The sequence below is a fragment of the Scyliorhinus canicula genome, chromosome 19, assembly GCF_902713615.1.
Source record: "Scyliorhinus canicula chromosome 19, sScyCan1.1, whole genome shotgun sequence".
Taxonomy (NCBI): Eukaryota; Metazoa; Chordata; class Chondrichthyes; order Carcharhiniformes; family Scyliorhinidae; genus Scyliorhinus; species Scyliorhinus canicula.
In genome coordinates this window covers 66,224,476-66,248,021 of record NC_052164.1, presented here as the reverse complement: position 1 = coordinate 66,248,021, position 23,546 = coordinate 66,224,476, and positions in this window count along the sequence as shown.

Here is a 23,546-nt window from a genome sequence, read left to right as displayed (position 1 = left end):
TGGGAGAGGGTGAATATTGTGAGAAGGGGTGAGAATTATCTGGTGTGTTAGTAATATCTGGTGTGAGTATTGTGGAGGGGGTGAGTAATATCTTGGCGGTGAGTATTGTTGGAGTGTGAGTAATGCCTGGGGGGGGGGTGAGTATTGTTGGAGGAGGTGAGTATTGTGGTAGGCGGTGAGTATTATCTGGGTGGGTGAGTGGTGTCTGAGGCAGGTGTGTATTGTCTGAGGGGATGAGTATTGTGAGAGAAGATGAGCATCGTGGGAGAGGGTGAGTATTGTCAGAGCGGATGAGCATTGTTGGAGGGTGAGTATTGTGGAAGGGGGTGATTATTGTGAGAAGGGTGAGAATTGTCTGGGGGGTGAGTAATGTCTGGGAGGGGGTGAGTAGTGTTGGAGGGGTTGAGTAATATCTTGGGGTGAGTATTGTCGGAGGGAGTGAGTAATGTCTGGGGGGTGAATATTGTTGGAGGGGGTGAGTATTGTCTGAGGGGATGAGTATTGTCTGGCAGGTAAGTATTGTTGGAGGGGCTGAGTATTGTCGGAGGCACTGAGTATTGTCTGGGAGAATGACTATTGTTGGAAGGGGTGAGTATTGTCTGAGGGGATGAGTATCGTTTGGGTGCGGTGAATATTTTCTGGGTGGGTGAATATAGTTTGGGGGCAGTGAGAATTGTCCAGGAGGAGAGTATTGTCTGGGGGGGGGGGGGGGGGGAGCATTGTCTGTGGGGGGGAGGGGGGGGCATTGTCTGGGGGTGGATGAGTGTTGTCTGGGTGGGTGAGTATTGTCTGGGGGTGGGTGAGTATTGTCTAGGGGGTGGGTGAGTATTGTCTGGGGTGTGGGTGAGTATTGTCTGGGGGTGAGGGTGTTGTTTTGGGGGGCTGTGTGTCGTCTGGGTGTGGTCAAGTATTGTCTGGGTTAGTGAGTGTTGTCTGGCGGGGGGTGCGTATTGTCTGGGGGGATGAGTGTCGTCTGGTTGGGGGGTGAGTATTGTCTGGGTTGGTCAGTGTTGTTCTGGCAGGGGTGCGAATATTGTCTGGTTGGGGGGGTGAGTATTGTCTGGGGGGTGAGTGTTGCGTAGGGTGGATGAGCTGTGGGAAGTGGCGGGGTGGTTGGAGTGATTTAACACTCCAGATCGTTTACTCAGAATTACATCCTGAGCAGACATCATACCCATAGGAAAAACCTAAAATAAATTGCTGTAAAAACCAGCATCTGTGTGGATGTGTCCATCTGACCCCGCTCTCATACAGAATCGGGCAACAATCTGAGCAGCGCAAAAGCAGCAAGCAGAAGTTTAAACTTCCCATATACGTATTGCACATGTGTGCTCATTGGGATTTCCTCAAGGTCCTGGGTCACATCAGCAGCTTAAAATTCCACCACTCGCCAGGTCAGAAGATTCAGGCCAATGACAAATTATGAGCTTGAAGGGTCTCCGAATTCGATGTCCACTGATAATGAATCCAGTTCAAAGCTCTGGCAAACATCACTCTGCTCCTGGCTCCTGTCTGAATTGTGGTAACAATAGATCAGGTTTATTCCTTGGACTCTCAAGCACACAATTGCACGTTGCCAGTCCTGTTCAATCACAGTTCACATTTGCTGCTGGAGGTCAGACTCAGCCTGAGGGGCACTAATTTCATTTGAGTATGCTTCTTCTTCCTTCCTTTTTCTTTAACCCTCTTTCCTGCGTTGCCCAGCCCTGCTCCCCCTGGCCTGTTATATTCTGCTGCACTACCAATTAGAAAAATCATCTCCTTTCCCTCCAGGAATTGCTAAAGCCATCGAGGTTGAACCTCTGCTGGAATCAAAGTCCACAGAAACTTACCACCCCCCCCCCCCCCCCCCCCCCCCCCCCCCCCCCCCCCCCCCCCCCCGCCCACCTTGTGAAAGAAAGGGACTAACAACACTAGGAAAGAGGGTGTGCATCGAGGGGGAGGAATCAAGTCTCACTCAGGCTCTTTTTAGGTGTGTAACATGGGACTCAATGGCAGCCCAACAAATGCTTGAAGGGTGCCAGACGCCATATTGTTTGAGGGGATTTCTTTCCTTTTTTAAAAATAAATTTAGAGTACCCAATTATTTTTTTTTTCCAATTAAGGGGCAATTTAGCGTGACCAATCCAGCTAACCTGCACATCTTTTGGGTTGTGGGGGTGAAACCCACGCAGACATGGGGAGAATGTGCAAACTCCACACGGGCAGTGACCCAGCACTGGGATTCGAACCCGGGTCCTCAGCGCCATAGTTCCAGTGCTAACCATTACGCTTGCGGGGATTTCTTAAGCGTCCCTTCCAGTTGCCCAGAATTGACATTAGGTCCTTCAGTATATTATATATAATCTAATTAACAAGACCTCCTCGCTGGTATTATACAAGATGCACTGCAGGAACTCACCAAGGCTCCTTCGCAGAACCTCCCAAACACTTGACCATCTAGATGGACAAGGTCAGCAGACACACGGGAACACCACCACCTGCAAGTTCCCCTCAAAGTCACACCCCACCCTGATTTGGAAATACATCTTCGTTCGTTCATTGTCGCTGGGTCAAAATCTGGAACTCCTTCCCTAACTGCACTGTGGGTTGACCTACACCACATGGACCGTGGTGGTTTAAGCGGGCAACTCACCACCACCTTCCCAAGGACAATTATGGATGAGCAACAAGTGATAGCCTAGCCAGTGCCGCCTACAACATAAAGGGATTAAAAAAGACTCAAGGACATACTCAAAGCTGAGCTGCAGCATGTTAAAAATCAACCTTGTACATGTCTGTTAACAATCACATTTTGACTCAACTAAATACATTTTGTAACTTCTTGTTTTCAATGACCATCTGTTTGTGCTTACTGGAGGGGCAGAAGTGGGAGCGGAGTGGGGAAGAGTAACTTAAACATCCAAACAATGCTCTGTTTGAATAGATGAGCAACACAACAGGGGGAAGAAAGTGTGTAGTATCATAGTTGAGGTCCTTTTAAATGGGAAGAATCAACTTAAGAGTTGGTCCATGAACCCTGGGGATACAGGCCTTGTATAGTGGAGGTAGTATAAATGCAATTGTATCATTCAGTTTAATATTATATTGGCCTGGCCGTAATGTAATCATTTTGTGTGTGAGTGTGGTGTTCAAGAGCAGTGGAGAGCCCAGTATTCTTGAACTCTATCAGTAACCACTCTTCGAAGGGCAGGAAACCAGCTGGAAGACATACGAGGAACCTCAGAGGCCATGTGAAAGTACCTCTGGCCCTTCTCACTCTGTATTTGGATGTGTTCTGCCCCAGCATTATTAATACCGTCAGAATCGAGAATCCCATTCCTATCACAAACCCAGTCACCACTCCCTCCTCCCCCTCTCCCCTTGTTAATGAGCCATGAAGGAACAAATACAGTTTAAAAGCTTCCTCTTAAGATAGGCATTGACCTAAGGGTCAGCAGAGACGGACTGTGTCCAATTCCATTCACGGTCTGTCCCACAACCTAATGCTCAAGACAGCGCAGAAAAAAACCTCAACACTCCCTCCCTGCGAAACATTGCTTATTTTGAGAGCCGAATATGTAACTCAAACTAAATCTTAATTCCCTGATAAAACATTTTTGCTTTCCTGCTAACCTCAATAGGTGAAATACAGTCTCCCTTTTAAGGAGTGCTCAATGGTGGGTGGACTCTGGGCCACTTGTACCCTCTCAGGAGTGTCTGTACAGAAAGTTTTACCTCAGTTCTTTAAATAAAGCCACCGTTCATCTTCATACTTCACCACCTCCTTATGTTTAACAAGGTGAAATCAGTAGGAATTCATTTGGGCCTTCAGCGCTCTGCTCAACCCGGAGCCTGTCGCTCTTTGAGTGTTAACTACCCAGAGGATGCCACCTCCTTAGGGGAGCTGGAAGCTGCCTCATTAAGTTTGAGTTTGAGGCATCACTCCTCCGACAGGAAGAATTCACTGCAGGAAACTCACTCCCTAGACATGGATTGTGAGTGAGGCAGACAAATTCTTATAAAACCCCATTGGGAGGAAGAGTCTCACTCACTGAGTGTATGGATTCTTTCAAGATGCAACTGCAAAGGTCAACATTGCCCACTCACTGCACTCCCCATTTTTATATTTCGGGGAAGCTGATTTTCCTTGATTTTTTAAAAAGGATTTTTGTTTTAAATGATTGTTGATGATATTATTGAACACAGTAAGAAGTCTTACAACATCAGGTTAAAGCCCAACAGGTTTGTTTCAAACACTAGCTTTTGGAGCGCAGCTCCTTCCTCAGGTTCCTCAGGGGCAGTGCTCCGAAAGCTAGTGTTTGAAACAAACCTGTTGGACTTTAACCTGGTGTTGTAAGACTTCTTACTGTGCTCACCCCAGTCCAACGCCGGCATCTCCATATCATGGATATTATTGAAGGAGTTGACTCATCATAGAATTTACAGTGCAGAAGGAGGCTATTCGGCCCATCGAGTCTGCACCGGCTCTTGGAAAGAGCACCCTACCCAAGGTCAACATCTCCACCCTATCCCCATAACCCAGTAACCCCACCCAACACTAAGGGCAATTTATCATGGCCAATCCACCTAACCTGCACATCTTTGGACTGTGGGAGGAAACCGGAGCACCCGGAGGAAACCCATGCACACACGGGGAGGGTGTGCAGACTCCGCACAGACAGTGACCCAAGCCGGAATCGAACCTGGGACCCTGGAGCTGTGAAGCAATTATGCTATCCACAATGCTACCGTGGAGGAGTTATTCAGATAATGTGACTTGTTGGATTGAAATTACAGTAATAAATGTGTTACAGACTATGGGGCGGGATTCTCTGACCTCCCCCCCCCCCCCCCCCCCCGGTGTGTCTCTCAGTGGAAGGAGGCAGCCTGCCATTGGTTGGCGGCAGCATTTGCTGGTCCCGCCCCTGTCAGTGGGATTCCCCATTGAATCCACCCCATGGTCCTGGGAAACACATAGCGGGGCTGAGCCATTGACGGGACAATGAGATCCCACCAGCGTGCACTGCCAGACGATCTCGCCCCATATATCTATTTTTCTTTTAAAATATTTTTATTCTCCTTCTTCACATTTTCTCCCAAATTTGAACTCACCAACAACAAACAATAATCAGTAACAAATTATAATGTCAATCCCCATATCAACAACAACAATCCCATCTTCCCACCAAACCCCAAACAGTAGCCCGCATGTTAACATAAACAAATAACAAAAAGGAATCAGGAATCACCCATAATCACCATTAACACAGACAGTCCCCCTCCCCCAACCCTCCCAACTCCCCCCCCCCCCCACTAATGTTCGATGTTATCCAATTCTTGAAATTGCACTATGAATAACACCCACGAATTGTAGAACCCCTCCATCCTTCATCTCAGTTCAAACTTAACCTTTTCAAGAGTCAAGAATTCCAACAGGACCCCCGCCACGCCAGGGCACAGGGTGGAGAGGGTGATCTCCATCCCAACAGGGTCCGCCTTCGGGTGATCAATGAGGCGAAGGCTACAACATCTGCCTCCGCACCCGTTTCCAACCCCGGCTGGTCCGACACCCCGAATATGGCCTCCCGAGGGCCCGGGTCCAGTTTCATGTGCACCACTTTGAGATTACACTAAAAACCTCCTTCCAGTTATCCTCCAGCTTTGGACAGAACCAAAACATATGAATGTGGTTTGCAGGGCCGCCCCCACAACGTTCACACACATGTTCTACTCCTTCAAAGAGCCGGCTCATCCTCGCCCTTGTGAGGTGTGCTCTGTATACCACCTTCAGCTGTATCAGCCCCAACCTCGCGCACAAGGCATTCAGTCTCCAGTGCAGCTCACTCCAGACCCCCTCCTCCATACCCTCTCCCAACTCTTCCTCCCACTTTGCTTTGATCCCTTCCAGTGGTGCCTTCTCCTCTTACAAAATAGCCCCGTAAACTGCCGACACGACCCCCTTCTCCAGTCCCGCTGTCGTCAGCACATCCTCCAGCAATGTGGAGGCCGGCTCAACCGAGAAGCTCTGTATCTCCTTCCTGGCAAAATCTATATATTGATGTTAATTCAGCTCCTTCACACAGTGGATCAGTTGATTGGCAGGGTGCCCAACAAATGTCAGTGTAAAAGTTGGTGATAAGCCCATTGGTGCTTCACCGGCTCCCCCCCACAGAAATTTAACGGCCTTTAGGCTTCTAATTGGCTTTACGTGGGCCTCCCACCCCCACCTCAGACAGCTGCTAGCCATTTGAAGTAATGACCACCACTGGGACTGCAGAAAATTCCTGGAGAAGAGGAGCCATGGATCCCAGAAGAGGAGACGTCTGGGATCTCGCCTGGGCTAAATTGTCAAGCCCAAGCAAGCGGAGTAGGTGGGATGCTGGGATTGACAGGGCAGTGGGGGTGGGGGTGAGGCCGGTGGTGGTGGAAGTGAAACTAAAGGGCAGGTGAAATACCTTTGGTGGAGGGTCACCTCCTTGGGCACGGGGAGTCCATCCAGCAGACCCCAACCCCGAACACCCGCTCAACCAAACTGCCCACAAGGCCCATCAAGTTTCATTGGGTGGCCTGGACGCTTGGCGGGTGATTCTCCCAAAACGTGACTAAGTTCAGAATTTTACTAAGCCCAGAATGCTCCGGCCATTTGCAGGTGGTGGGATTCTCTGCAGGCAGTGAGTTTGCTGGCATCATGGGTGGCTACAATGGGAATTCCCTTTGACAGTGACGGTAGCAGAGAATCCTGCCACAAGCGGATGGCATGCTGCCCACGCCACCGGGAAACAAGCTTCTGGGAGGCCGGAGAATCCCATCTTACATTTTTCTGTTGGAGTAGAATTGCTCCTGGTCTGTGCTGGTGCTAGGAGCAGCATCCAGGAGCGATTCCCTCCCCGCCATGTAAATTTATGCATGGCAGGGAGCTCGGCAGATTCTGTCGGATTTTACCAACCCTCGCAATGGAAGTCCTGCCCCCCCCCCCTGCACCCCGCTGTCAAGTAAGGCCATCCCACTCGCACCACCACGGGAATTATAGCGTTACCCCCAACAGTACGTACGCATGAGGATGACCCGACCTCCCCCACTCCGAACCACCATCAGACACCCCCCCATCAGAGACCCCCATCAGAACAACCCTCAGGGTCCCAACTAAGACTCTCATCAGAGACCCCCATCAGAAACCCCCATGTCGGAGACCTCCATCAGAGACTTCCATCAGAGATCCCCATCAGAGACCCCATATCGGAGACCCCCATCAGAGACCCCCATCAGAAACACCCATGTCGGAGACCTCCATCAGAGACTTCCATCAGAGACCCCCATCAGAGACCCCATATCGGAGACCCCCATCAGAGACCCCCTTCAGAGACCCCCATCAGAGACCCCCATCAGAGACCCCATATCACAGGCCCCCATATCGGAGAACCCCATATCAGAGACCCCCACCAGAGACTTCCATCAGAGACTTCCATCAGAGACCCCCCATATTAGAGACCTCCCATATTAGAGACCTCCCATATCAGAGACACCCCATATCAGAGACACCCCATATCAGAGACCCCCATATCAGAGACCCCCCATATCAGAGACCCCTCATATCAGATTCCCCCCATATCAGATACCCATTGGACACTCCCATCGGATCCCCAATCAGAGATCCCAGATCAGAGACCCCCATCTGAGACTTCCTTATCAGAGACTCCCATATCAGAAACCTCTCTTATCAGATACACCCATCAGGCACTCCCATCAGATCCCATCAGATACCCTATATCATAGATGCCTTGCCATCAGAGACGCCCCACCAGAGATCCTTCCAACAAAGATCGCCCATCAGAGATTCCCCCCATCAGTGAACCTGGCCTGGAAGCTAAAGAACAGTCTGAGCTGAAACAGTGAAACATCAATGTTTTTCACTGACCAGACCCTTACAGCTGCTGCCCCAGATAGAAGTGTTGAAACCAGCAGCTGTTACAGGTGTCTTAGTCTTCGTAGAAAGACAATGCACATCACAAGGCTTTAACCCTCCTCAGATCGGCTGTAATTGGCAGGATAATAGCTTCCAGATAGCCGAGTATCTGGATTGTTTTTTAAAATCTCCCTTCACGCTTGAATGCATCTCAAGTACCCTGCTTTGAAGCTACTACAATAGACGCGATCTTCCAGCAACGCTGACCCAGAAAAGCATCTCGTTGCAGTGCAATGTGGCCAATGAAAGCTGGGAGACACTGCTCCCGGGATCCACCTGGCTCGCAACACCTCGCGAGATTCAACGCAATCTCGCAAGACGCTGCAAGGAGAATCCCACCCACAATGGGCGGGATCACTTTTTGGCAACTCTGCATGTTAGAGCGAGGTCACTAGCCTTAATCTAATGTGCAGATTTTCAAGGTCCCTGAGGCGTTGGGATTCAATCCCTTCACCTTGGGGACCTCAGGTGAGCGTCGTTTTATGCTGGTCTCCACAAACAGGAACCAGACGGAACAGCACTTGTGGGGGATCGGAGGCCCTCAGCTGCAAGCCCAAGGGCAGGGTGGTGCCCTAGAGTGCTGGTGCCATCTGGGTACCCTGGCAGTGCCAGACTGGCATCCTGGCAGTGCCACCTGGGTGCCATTCTAGCACTGCCAAGATGCCACGGTGGTGCTGGCAGGGGCACTGCCAAGGTGCCATGCTGATATTTTTGGCACGGGTGCGAACGGGCCAGGGTTGCCCACCATGGGTGTTTTTGGGGGGGGGGGGCTGCCAGGGCACCCTCCCATGTTGCGTTTGGGCTGGAGGGAGGTCAGGTTTTTTTTTGTGGGCCTCGGAGATCGGGATGCCATTTAAAAATTCCCATTGCAATCCATCTACACTTGGTGGGAATTCTCCACTGCTCACCGCCAGTAGCGGAGTCAATATATGGCAGAGAATCCTGCGTTTGGGGAAAAAAACCCAGGATGAATGGCATTTGCGATGTGTCCCTCACCAGTTGCGATGAGACCCTGGTCGGAGTCTCTGATATGGCAATCTCAGGCGGGGTTCTCTGGTGGGGAGGGTCTGGTTGGTATCTCTGGTGGGGAGGGTCTGGTTGGTATCTCTGGTAGAGGGATCTCATGGGGAGGATGCAAATGGGTCAATATGACCCAGTTGCAACAGGATGAACAGCAGATCCTCCACACCTCCATGATGCTCTGGCCCTCTGGGACAGGTTTCGCGCAGGCATTGGTTGGTGCTAGTATTTGCCAGTGTAGGCCTGACACAGTTGACCTCGTGGTAGGCCACAGGGGTCAAGTCTATTGGAGGGGCCCTTCCCCCCAACAATGCCAATCCTGACCATCCCATCCCCCACATCCGCCCATCAGACCCCCCCTACGAGACCCCCACCAGTGGTGCCAACCAGACCCTCCCCACCAGAGGCCCCCACCAGAGACACCCATATCAGAGACCCTCACCAGAACTGTACCCCGACATGATCCTTTTTCCAAGCAACTGTACCCCAACATGATCCGGTGCCTACGCAACTGTACCCCAACATGATCCGGTGCCTATGGAACTGTACCCCAACATGATCCGGTGCCTATGGAACTGTACCCCAACATGATCCGGTGCCTATGGAACTGTACCCCAACATGATCCGGTGCCTATGGAACTGTACCCCAACATGATCTAGTGCTCATGGAACTGTACCCCAACATAATCCAGTGCCTATGGTATTGAACCCCAACATGATCCAGTCTTCTTGGAACTCTACCCAACATGATCCATTTCCCATGGAACTGTACCCCAACATGATCCGGTGCCTATGGAACTGTACCCCAACATGACCCCATGCTCATGGAACTGTACCCCAACATGATTCAGTGCTCATGGACCTGTACCCAAACATGATTCAGTGCTCATGGAACTGTACCCCAACATGATACAGTGCTCATGGAACTGTACCCCAACATGATTCAGTGCCTATGGAACTGTACCCCAACATGACCCCATGCTCATGGAACTGTACCCCAACATGACCCCATGCTCATGGAACTGTACCCCAACATGATTCAGTGCTCATGGACCTGTACCCAAACATGATTCAGTGCTCATGGAACTGTACCCCAACATGATACAGTGCTCATGGAACTGTACCCCAACATGATCCAGTTCCTATGGAACTGTACCCCAACATGATCCAGTTCCTATGGAACTGTACCCCAACATGATACAGTGCTCATGGAACTGTACCCCAACATGACCCCATGCTCATGGAACTGTACCCCAACATGACCCCATGCTCATGGAACTGTAGCCCAACATGATTCAGTGCTCATGGAACTGTACCCCAACATGATCTGGTGCCTATGGAACTGTACCCCAACATGATTCAGTCCTCATGGAACTGTACCCCAACATGATTTAGTCCTCATGGAACTGTACCCCAACATGATTCAGTGCTCATGGAACTGTACCCCAACATGATCTGGTGCCTATGGAACTGTACCCCAATATGATTCAGTCCTCATGGAACTGTACCCCAACATGATCCAGGCCCCATGGAACTGTACCCCAACATGATTCAGTGCTCGTGGAACTGTTCCCCAACATGATCCGGTGCCTATGGAACTGTACCCCAACATGACCCCATGCTTATGGAACTGTACCCCAACATGATTCAGTGCCCAAGAAAGTACCCCAACATGAACCAGTGCTCATGGAACTGTACCCCAACATGATCTGGTGCCTATGGAACTGCACCCATACATGATTCAGTGCTCATGGAACTGTACCCCAACATGATCTGGTGCCTATGGAACTGTACCCCAACATGATTCAGTCCTCATGGAACTGTACCCCAACATGATCTGGTGCCTATGGAACTGTACCCCAACATGATTCAGTCCTCATGGAACTGTACCCCAACATGATCCAGACCCCATGGAACTGTACCCCAACAAGATCCAGACCCCATGGAACAGTACCCCAACTTGATTCAGTGCTCATGGAACTGTTCCCCAACATGATCTGGTGCCTATGGAACTGTACCCCAACATGATTCAGTCCTCATGGAACTGTACCCCAACATGATTCAGTCCTCATGGAACTGTACCCCAACATGATTCAGTCCTCATGGAACTGTACCCCCAACATGGTCCAGTCCCCATGGAACTATACCCCAACATGATCCGGTGCCTATGGAACTGTACCCCAACATGATCCGGTGCATATGGAACTGTACCCCAACATGACCCCATGCTCATGGAACTGTACCCCAACATGATACAGTGCCCAAGAAAGTACCCCAACATGAACCAGTGCTCATGGAACTGTACCCCAACATGATTCAGTGCTCATGGAACTGTACCCCAACATTATTCAGTCCTCATGGAACTGTACCCCAACATGATTCAGTCCTCATGGAACTGTACCCCAACATGATTCAGTGCTCATGGAACTGTACCCCAACATGATTCAGTGATCATGGAACTGTACCCCAACATGATTCAGTGCTCATGGAACTGTACCCCAACATGATCCAGGCCCCATGGAACTGTACCCCAACATGATTCAGTCCTCATGGAACTGTACCGCAACATGATCCGGTGCTCATGGAACTGTACCCCAACATGATCCAGGCCCCATGGAACTGTACCCCAACATGATTCAGTCCTCATGGAACTGTACCCCAATATGATTCAGTCCTCATGGAACTGTACCCCAACATGATCCAGGCCCCATGGAACTGTACCCCAACATGATTCAGTGCTCATGGAACTGTTCCCCAACATGATCCGGTGCCTATGGAACTGTACCCCAACATGATCCGGTGCCTATGGAACTGTACCCCAACATGACCCCATGCTCATGGAACTGTACCCCAACATGATACAGTGCCCAAGAAAGTACCCCAACATGAACCAGTGCTCATGGATCTGTACCCCAACATGATTCAGTACTCATGGAACTGTACCCCAACATGATCCAGGCCCCATGGAACTGTACCCCAACATGATTCAGTCTTCATGGAACTGTACCCCAACATGATCCGGTGCTCATGGAACTGTACCCCAACATGATTCAGTGCTCATGGAACTGTACCCCAACATGATCTGGTGCTTATGGAACTGTACCCCAACATGATTCAGTCCTCATGGAACTGTACCCCAACATGATTCAGTCCTCATGGAACTGTACCCCAACATGATCCAGTCCCCATGGAACTGTACCCCAACATGATCCGGTGCCTATGGAACTGTACCCCAACATGATCCGGTGCCTATGGAACTGTACCCCAACATGACCCCATGCTCATGGAACTGGACCCCAACATGATACAGTGCCCAAGAAAGTACCCCAACATGAACCAGTGCTCATGGAACTGTACCCCAACATGATTCAGTGCTCATGGAACTGTACCCCAACATGATTCAGTGCTCATGGAACTGTACCCCAACATGATTCAGTGCTCATGGAACTGTACCCCAACATGATCTAGGCCCCATGGAACTGTACCCCAACATGATTCAGTCTTCATGGAACTGTACCCCAACATGATTCAGTGCTCATGGAACTGTACCCCAACATGATCTAGGCCCCATGGAACTGTACCCCAACATGATTCAGTGATCATGGAACTGTACCCCAACATGATTCAGTGCTCATGGAACTGTACCCCAACATGATCTAGGCCCCATGGAACTGTACCCCAACATGATTCAGTCCTCATGGAACTGTACCCCAACATGATTCAGTGCTCATGGAACTGTACCCCAACATGATCCGGTGCTCATGGAACTGTACCCCAACATGATCCAGGCCCCATGGAACTGTACCCCAACATGATTCAGTGCTCATGGAACTGTACCCCAACAGACAAGAAACATCTTGTCTATTAAAGCCTTCAGTTCAGACTACAACTTCGCTTCTGTGGTCAATTGATAGTCCATCAATTTAATAGACAAGTTTTAAAGGATGGAGCTCCGCATCGAGCCGGAGTGTCTACAACTCTGCCCCCACGCGGCAAACGCAGCAGCAACCTTTAAGCACTGGTTATCATGTTTCAACAGCTACCTCATCACGGCAGACAGCACACCCACAAGGGAGCAGAAACTACAGATCTTGCCCTCGAGAGTGGGCCCGGACATCTACATGCTCATCGAGGACGCTACAGATTACGATTCCGCAGTGGAACTACTCAAAGGACATTATATCTGCCCAGTAAACCAAGTCTACGCCCAGGCACCTACTGGCAAAGAGACGGCAGAGCCCTGGTGAGTCACCAGACGAATTCTATTGTGCATTCCTCGTGCTAGGGAGAAACTGCAGCTGCCTACAAGTTTCGGCTAACGAACATACCGAACTATTGATCTGGGACGCTTTTGTTGCGGGTATGGAGTCCCAGCAAATCCGCCAGAGACTGCTCGAAAAAGACAGTCTGGGCTTCAAGGAGGCACGAGCCCTCACCGAGTCACTGGATGTGGCCTCCCGGAATGCCCGCGACCGTGCGGTGGCCCCCTGGGCAGCATGGAATCCCCCCCCCCAGCGGACTCGGAATCGCCCCCGGCAAATCTGCCCGGCCCGTTCGGCAATGTGTAAGGGCTGCAGCAAGAAGGGCCATTTCATGGTGGTCTGCCAGGCCTGGGCGGTCGTTGCGGTTCCGGGCGGCGAGTGCGGATCGCCGCTCCAACCCTCTCCGCGGGCCCAGAGCGGCCCACAAACATCACCACCTTCCTCCCCCAGCGGCACGTGAGGCCCCCGGGCGCCGCCATCTTGCTCTGCTGACGCCACGTGCGGGGGATGGGCACTGCCATTTTGTCCACCCCCAGCCATGTGCGACTAGTGGGCGCCGCCATCTTGGATCGGCCCCAAGGACCCGAGCACGGGTGACTACACACCACCCGAAGACAATTCCGAACTTCTGCCACGTTTGGTATCGGTGACCTTGGACCAGTCGCGACCCTGCACCCTCTCCACAGCAACGACAATAGTATTCATCAACGGGCACAAGACGTCCTGTCTACTCAACTCTGGGAGCACGGAGAGCTTTATACACCCTGACACGGTAAGGCGCTGTTCCCTTTGTGTCCACCCGGTCAATCAAAAAATCGCCCTAGCTTCTGGCTCCCATTCAGTTGCAATCAAAGGGTATTGTGTAGCGAACCTCACGGTCCAAGGGAGGGAGTTCAAGAACTACAGGCTCTACGTCCTCCCCTACCTCTGCGCAGACACTCTCCTCGGGTTAGATTTCCAGTGCAATCTCCAAAGTCTAACTTTCAAATTCGGCTGCCCTATACCTCCCCTCACTGTCTGCAGCCTTGCAACCCTCAAGGTCGATCCCCCCTCCCTGTCTGAAAACCTCACCCCGGATTGTAAACCCGTCGCCACTAGGAGCAGATGGTACAGTGCCCAGGACCGGACATTCATCAGGTCCGAGGTCCAGCGGCTCCTGAAGGAAGGGGTCATCGAGGCTAGCAACAGCGCCTGGAGAGCCCAAGTAGTGGTGGTAAAGACCGGGGTGAAGAATAGGATGGTCATAGACTACAGTCAGACCATCAACAGGTTTACGCAGCTGGATGCGTACCCGCTCCCCAGCATATCCGACCTGGTAAACAGGATCGAGCAATACAAGGTCTTCTCCACGGTGGACCTCAAGTCCGCCTACCACCAGCTCCCCATCCGCACAAGTGATCGCAAGTACACTGCCTTTGAGGCGGATGGGCGGCTCTACCACTTTTTAAGGGTTCCTTTCGTTATCACTAATGGGGTCTCGGCCTTCCAGCGAGAGATGGACCGAATGGTTGACCGATACGGTTTACGGGCAATATTCCCGTATCTCGATAATGTCACCATCTGCGGCCACGGCCAGCAGGACCACGACACCAACCTCCGAAAATTCCTCCAGACCGCGAAAATTCTTAACCTAACGTTTAACAAGGATAAATGCGTGTTTAGCACCGACCGCCTAGCCATCCTCGGCTACGTAGTGCGAAATGGAGTGATAGGCCCCAACCCTGAATGCATGCGCCCCCTTGTGGAGTTCCCCCTCTCCCACTGTTCCAAGGCCCTGAAGCGCTGTTTCGGGTCCTTCTCTTACTACGCTCAGTGGGTCCCCAAATACGCCAACATAGGCCATCCTCTCATCCAAACTACTACTTTCCCCATGTCGACGGAGGCCCGCCAGGCCTTCAGCCGCATCAAAGCAGGCATTACAAAGGCCACGATGCGCGCCATCGACAAATCCCTCCCCTTCCAAGTCGAGAGTGACGCGTCTGACGTAGCTCTGGCAGCCACCCTCAACCAAGCGGGCAGACCCGTGGCCTTCTTCTCACAAACCCTCCACGCTTCTGAAATCCGCCACTCCTCGGTCGAGAAGGAAGCTCAGGCCATAGTAGAAGCTGTGCGACATTGGAGGCACTATCTGACCGGCAGGAGGTTTACCCTCCTCACAGACCAACGGTCGGTAGCTTTCATGTTCGACAATGCACAGCGGGGCAAGATAAAGAACGATAATATCTTGCGGTGGAGAATCGAATTATCCACCTATAACTACGAGATCCTGTATCGTCCCGGGAAGCTAAATGAGCCTCCCGATGCCCTGTCCCGCGGCACATGTTCCAACACACAAGTGGACTGCCTCTGAGCCCTTCACGAGGACCTTTGCCACCCAGGGGTCACATGTTTCTTCTATTTCATAAAGACCCGCAACCTGCCCTATTCCATCGAGGAGGTCAGGACGGTCACTAGGGACTGCTACATCTGCGCGGAGTGCAAGCCGCACTTCTACCGTCCGGAGAAAGCGCATCTGATAAAGGCTTCACACCCTTTGAACGCCTCAGCATGGACTTCAAAGGTCCCCCCCCCTCTACCAACCACAACACGTACTTCCTCAATGTGATTGCCGAGTACTCCCGCTTCCCGTTCGCCAACCCCTGCCCCGACATGACCACAACCACCATCATCAAAGCCCTCCACAGTATTTCTTCCCTGTTCGGATTCCTCGCTTACATACACAGTGATAGGGGGTCCTCCTTTATGAGTGACGAACTGCGTCAATTCCTGCTTAGCAAAGGCATTGCCTCGAGCAGGACGACCAGTTACAACCCCCGGGGTAACGGACAGGTCGAGAGGGAGAACGGTACGGTCTGGAAGACCGTCCTGCTGGCCCTACGGTCCAGGAATCTCCCAGTCCCCCGCTGGCAGGAGGTCCTCCCAGACGCCCTCCACTCCATCCGGTCTCTGCTCTGCACTGCAACTAACCAAACGCCTCATGAACGTCTCCTTGTATTCCCTAGGAAGTCCTCCTCAGGGACCTCGCTCCCGGCCTGGCTGGCAGTCCCCGGAAACACGTGCGGGCTCACAAGTCGGACCCGTTGGTCGAGAGGGTCCAGTTACTCCACGCTAACACCCAGTACGCATACGTGGAGTACCCCGACGGCCGACAAGACACGGTCTCCCTACGGGACCTGGTGCCCGCCGGATCCTCACCCTCGCCACCAGCCCCACCCTCCCCCCCCCCACCGGCGCACCTCACTGTTGCCCCCTGCCCTGGACAACCGTTTTTTCAGCAGGCCCTGCCTGGACCCCCTCGCCTACCGCAGCACTCTACAGACACCTGCTTCACTGGCCAGTCAATCCCCCCACCAGCGCTAGCGAGAAGTCTGGATGCCCCCTCCCTGGGTCAGCCACCCTCACCAGTGCTATCTAGGGGTGTTGAAGCCGCTGCGGGGAATGGATCCACACTCCCGGAGTCACAGACGCCTGCACCTCCACCGACATCTCCGCCGAAGCTCCGTCGATCACAAAAGACGACCAAGGCCCCCGACCGTCTGATTGTTTCACTATGAACTGTATATAGACTTTTTTAATGTGCCATGTACATGGCAAATTGTGTAATTGTGAAACTGTGTTATGTTTTGTAAATAGTTATGGGCCAGTGGGCAGACGCAGTATGAAAGTCCCGCAGTACCTCAACAGTCATACTACCAGTATGCTATTCAACTTGGACAGACCACCAGTTATGGTCGGGCGACCAAGTCGTCACCCCGGTTCTGTACCAGTTCTCATGGGACTGTACCCCAACATGGACCAGTGACCAGGAAACTACCCCAAAGCGTATCAGTGCACAGGGAACTGTACCTCAACATGAACCCCAGGCAGGGGAATATAAGGGCGAAGGCTAGTGAGTGTAACTTGCCAGAAAAGTGTAAATTTACAGAGCCGGGTGCTGCTGGAGAGGATCAGGTACAGCCGGATTTCTAAAGCAAGTTACTTGATCAGGGCCATACACAGAGGAGAGCATCAAACCTGCTCCTCGATTCCTTTCAGAATAAGTTGACAGCAATGTTTTCCCTATCCGCCTCCGGAGCTCGAGGATCGATGACATGTCTCAGTGTTATCTTATCATGAATTGACACCGTCAAAATCCTCCTCGGGTGGGAGGGGGTGGGGACGGTGATTAAGAGGAGGATGCACATCTTTTGTTCTCACCATGTGGGAGCCCATCAATCATTCACCTGACAAGTGTCTCAGTGCCCAGCAAGGGAATCATCCATTTCTCCCTGTGTCTCCCACGTCTCCACTGTAACTTGAAGACTCTAAACTAACAGTTTAATTCCCATCAGTATCAACAGCAATCAGGTGAATCCCGAGCCCTGTAACTACAGCAGCATTACCAAGGACAAGCATGGCCTCGGGGGCTGTTTCCCATTGAAGAATTCCCTCCACGCAAATTCCTGACGACAAACTTTTCTCAGGTGTCGGCACAGCTGCTGGCAAATTCCTTCAGGGATGGTGTGTCGGGGGATGGGGGAAAGAATCCATCAAGTCCCAAATTAGCCTTACCATTGTTCCACTGCCGCACAAGACGGTTCTCGTGTGAGGCTCAATGTCTGCACTCAGGAAGCTATGTCACAGGAAGCCGCCATTCCATTAACCCCTTCAGCAGAATCTCTAAGGCAGGCCGGCCTTCCAGATTGAAGAAGGAGCAAAGCCGAGCAGCATTCCAATCCCCTGTTGACGGATCACAGGGCCGCCAGCTGCTGAACCTCTTCACCAGTGAAGAGATGTCTGGATTTATTCAAATGTTTTGGTTAAGACGTAGTGCGAGGTGACCATCCCCTTTAAATCATGCGGGGGTTTTCCAAAAGAGAGGCTTGAATTTATATGGCGTTATTCCCGACCTCCAGATGTCTTGAGCGCTGTGCAGCAAATGAAGTGTTGTCACTCTTGTAGTGCCAGAAACCCAGCAGCCAATTTGTGCACAGCCAGCTCCCTGTGGCCATTGTCCCTTTAATGGCCACACAGCAGAGTAAGGGTCACCTGGCTTGGGTGACCAACTGCAACTCCAGAGTGGATAATCACCCCAGGAGGTAGGGTTCTTTCAGTCTGGAGACATATAGGGAGTTAGGTGCAGCTGTGAGGCTGTTGTTTTCTTATTAATAAACACATTTTGTATTCACAAATGAAGTCTGTGCAAGTGCATCATTACATTCCCACAAACTGCAATGTGTGTTATGTTTCTTAAAAGAATGCTAGAAGTCGTTCAGCAGTTGAAGGATGGTTTATTGTGCTCCACAATAAATTACTTCGTTAGCTTTTACTTACAGAATGGCACTTGTAAAGATACTGCTTTTCTATGCTCTGCAACTAGGCCTAACCACTTGCAGTCCTGAGCTCAACTTCCGTCCTGTCCTGCTCCCCTGCCTCTCCAGCCAAAGTGAGCGAGGGCGGGCCTTCGGCGTCACTCTTATATGTCCCCGTGCTGCCCTCTGGTGGTACTTCCATTTCCCATCAGCCCCTTCTGTACACACTCAGGCGAGGATCACTACAATGTGGTAATGACTTGATAATATCTGTTTTTTCCATAGAATCCCTACAGTACAGATGGAGGTCATTTGGCCCTTGGAAAGCGCACACCTTAAGACCACACCTCCACCGTATCACCATAATCCAGTAACCCCACCTAACCTTTTGGGATACTAATTTTTCATGGCCAGTTCACCTAATCTGCACATCTTTGGACTGTGGAGGAAACTGGAGCACCCAGAGGAAACACACGCAGACACGGGGAGAAAGTGCAAACTCGGGCAGCACGGTGGCGCAGTGGTTAGCATTGCTGCCTCACGGCGCCGAGGTCCCAGGTTCGATCCTGGCCCTGGGTCACTGTCCGTGTGGAGTTTGCACATTCTCCCCGTGTTTGCGTGGGTTTCGCCCCCACAACCCAAAAGATGTGCAGGGTAGATGGATTGGCCACGCTAAATTGCCCTTAATTGGAAAAAATGAATTGGGTACTCCAAATTTATATAAAAAAAAGAAAGCGCAAACTCCACACAGACAGTCATCCAGGGCCGGAATTGAACCTGGTCCCTGGAGCTAGATGCGGCCTCAGTTTGACATCACATTTGAAAGACTGCACCTCCAACAGTGTAGCCCTCCCTCAGTATTCAACTGTCAGTTTTGATTTGTGTACTAAAGCCCTTGATTGAGACTCGAATCCAGAACCTTGTGACTCAGAGGCAACAGTGCTACCACCTAGGCCACAAGTGACACCACATAGTGGCGGATAGCCATCCTGCTCCTGAACACTTTCTATCCCCCAGTCACACTCCCCAGGGGTTGAAGTCCAGCTGCAGAGATTTAGGCATCAGGCAGATCCCCCCCCCCCCCGCCCCCCCCCCCCCCCCCCCCCCGCCCCAGTCCTGTACGAAGGGAGTGCTCCTCTTAATGGTTTCTTGCCCGTTAGTTGTGTCGCTCTCTGGCTGGATGAGATTTCTCTTACTCTATGAGTGAATTGGAGATAGTCAAGCATTACATTTTTCTTTAAATTATTTATTTGCACGCTATAACCGGAATTCTCCGGCCTTGCCCGTGGCTGGGATACTCCGGAATTCTCCAGCCTCACTCATGGCTGGGAAACAGGGACTAGGCACCATGCTGCCGAGGGTGAGAGAGCAGGTAAGCCAAGTTTTTTAAAAATGTTTTAAATTGAACCGCTTGCTAGGGCGTAGCTGCCCATGGTCGGGGGCGTAGCGGGGAGCAACTTGGTGACAGGTTTGTGGATGAGGGGTGTCCACCTTGGGCTCGGAGTGGCCGGCCATGGACTGCCATTGCTGCAGTGTGTGTTTTAAATGCACCCATTTTGTACAAGGCAGCTCACCCAGGCCACCCCTGGGGAAACCTTCAGACCTCAGCTGACCGGGATGGTGTAGCCACTGTAGCCACCTAAGATGGACACTGAACTAAACAAAATGGAGAATCGCTAAGACTGCAGGGAAAAACAGTTTAGCCAAGGCAGCAGCCTGCAAACACTCATTAGCATTTTGCAAGCAGCAAAACTAGTTTCTGGCCAGGTGGAAGATCTCAAACCAAAGGTGATAATGGCAGAACGTTTTACATACTAATGAGGCAGTCCAGATCTAGGCACACACAATGGCAACATTTGGGTTTGAATAAGATACTTTAAATGGACGTCCAGACAGAGCGGCACCAGAAGTATCCACTATAGAAACCGCCCCCGCCATCAAGAGAGACCCTCACATTGGAGGAATTCATAAGATATCGATTGGGAGCGATCCAATCGATACCTGAAGGTAAAGCCCGCCCAGGAAAAGGCAAGGACATTGGGGACCCCTATAAAAGTAGACCCCCACACATGGTCCTGTCTGTTGTTTCGTGCTCCGGCTTTGACCAAGAACTCCGAATTGTATCCTGACTCCAGCCGTTGAGCACCAGCCGCCGAACCGTAAGTGCCAATACGACGCTCGCTACGCGAACCAAGCCCGCTAGACCCCCAGTGACCAGCACGCTTTCTGAAGGTTGCAGACCAAGACCGGGACGAAGGCCTCGCTCCCTGACCTTGCCTGTTCCTGTTTAGTTAAGTATTCTGATTGCTTAGTTTAGTCATAGCTTAGTCCCTTAGTGTGTGCATGCGTATTTATTATAATTGTATAATAAATATTGATTGTTTGGAACTTACTAATCGGTGTATCGTTTTATTACTTTGAACCTGACCTTGGAATATTTGTGAGGTGTCTATACGGCATCTGGCGACTCCTGAGCTGAAAAATACATACACAGAGCCTAGTAGTGTTAAGCACACGGCCTTTAACGGAGGCAAGTTAATACACTCCAATAAACGCGTTTTACACCCATAGCAAAACGTGCAACAATGGGCATGGTCAAGCTCAATCAGTGACCCACCAGGTGCTGCCACTCCTCTGTGCTCTCATCAGAAGTGCAGCCCCATTGCAGGGGAGCAGGGGAATCGTAAATCTCACCCCAAACAAAGGACACTTGCACCATGGCCCTTGTCACCCTCCCTGACACTCTACCCACCTTAAGGCAGAGGCCTCACCAGTGACACTATCAGCTAGCCCATCCCTCAGGAACATGAGCTGCCCACTGCGCCCCTGCTCCCATCCATCTTGCCCCTCATCAGGTTGTCACAACCTGTGTGTCACACCCAGGACACACAGTACACTGCAGCCAGCATCCCAGCAGACACGTCTTTCACTGCCTGACCCCCATCTGTAGGAGCTGCCCACACACAAGCCTCTAAGCATGGAGGGGATTGGTGGTACACCGTGACCCTCTCCACCGCACAATCAGGTGCCACTCTGCTGACGAGATAATATTAGGTTCACCCAGTGAAGACACCCACAGTAGACCCCAATAGGGAGACAGCACAGGGGCCGCAGAGCCAAAAGCAGCCACCAGTTCCCCTGTTGACAGGGATGGGTGGTGAGGATAGAGGCTCCCCATATCACCGGCCCGGTGCCACTCACTGATGGATCCAGGGGTACAGTGCGGATTGGACCATATCGGGGGGAACATCTGAGGGGCGGGGGTGGGTTTGTGGGGGACATGTACAGGGTCGAGCTGAAGTGCAATCCAGGGTCACCATGTAGCCTGTTGGATCTAGAAGGGCAAAGGAATACTCATCTTGCTAATAGGTCTTCACTTTTCCCTCCCCTGCAGAGGATTAATCTTGGGAGTATAGCCAAGAATACTCACCATCTATCTGGCACAGCTTCCATTACAGATGCATGGAGGCTGGAGTCCAAGGGCCGGCTTAGGGAGGACCCTGCACAAGAGGAGCCTCCCCCAGAAGAGCAGGGGCCAGCAGATGATGCTGGAGAGCCGGCTGTCCAAAAGGCTAAGGAGGAGGTGCGAAGGAGGCGCCGCATCAGGCCACCTGTATACCGGCAGCACATGTCCTTCGAGGACCTACCGGACCAGATGTGCCGTCAAAGACTCCGGCTAACCACAGAGACCATCTGTGCCAGATGATGCGCACCTGGCACCGGGTGGGTTTTTTGTCTTTGGGTCTTTCCAAGGGCCGAGCAGGGACCTGTCTGCGATCTTGCACACATCCGCACACAGGTCCATCGGTGCTGTGACAGATGCCCTATACACCCGGGCAGCGGACTATATCAACTACAATCTGGACCAAGCCCACCAGGATGCCTGGGCAGCAGGATTTGCTGCCATCATTGGCATGTCCCTGGCCCAAGGGGTGATCGATGGTTTGCATGTCTGCCTACAAGCACAGGCTTATCAATGGGTGCCCTTCATCAATCGGGAGGGCTTCTACTCCCTGAATGTGCAATTGGTGTGTGACCACCAGCTGCACATCATGCACGTCTGCGCCCGACGCCTGGGCAGCGCGCACAAAGCAACTCATTTCTGCTCAGCAAGCTTCCAGAAGCAGTTATGTCATAATCAGCAGATAAATAGTTTACCAATGCTGGTCTTCAAGGTCCACAACTAAGGGATGGCTACTAGGCTCAAGTGTGAGTCGCAATGAAGCAAATTTCCCTAAACATAATCTCAACCAATACCAGCTAATCTGGACCAGATTTGAAGGTAAAACCTGACATCTTGTTCCACCGTATGGCTCAGTATCACACAGGGTAGTGCCCATGACTACTGAGCTATTCATTGTTTTTCCTCTTCACACTGTATCGGAAAGAATTGGATCAATGGTAACTGGCAAACGGTCCGAGAGTAAATGCAAATGGAACAAGCTTGGAGTTGTTTACAGTTAAAAAGTAATGTATGTGTACCTTACACGGTCAGGGGTGGCGGTGTGAAAATATTAAACAATGAATGATCCATCTTTAAGCTTATAATGGAGTCGGAAGGTTTATGACTTCTTGAATAAAATACGTAAATTGTTCTTCGATAAATATAATGTAGTTCCTGGATAAATATAAGTTGAAAGCCAATTGTAAACAAGAACAAGGTCAGCAATTCCAGGAGTGGTGTGAGTGTGTGGGGTGGTGAGGGGCAGGGGGTGGTGTCATCAAGCTCCATTAGAAATATAAATTATTGGAGAATCATAGTGTTGTGTTGGAGGAAAAATTAATTAATTTGCAGTTCCATTTGAACCATCCCAAAGCATGCCACTTTGTCAAAGAGGTGGGCTGTGGGGGTTAGAAGGCTTTGTTATTCAAATTATCTAGGTGGTCCCTCCCAGATGGCCATTGCAGTTTTGGTTAACGTGCAGGCTGCTGATCATTAAGTTAGGAGAGACTCCCACCATTTTTAAATGTTGGCCAGGCTTGCGCCAAAAGCAGAAAAAGTACTAACCTCATTGTTCACTATGCAGA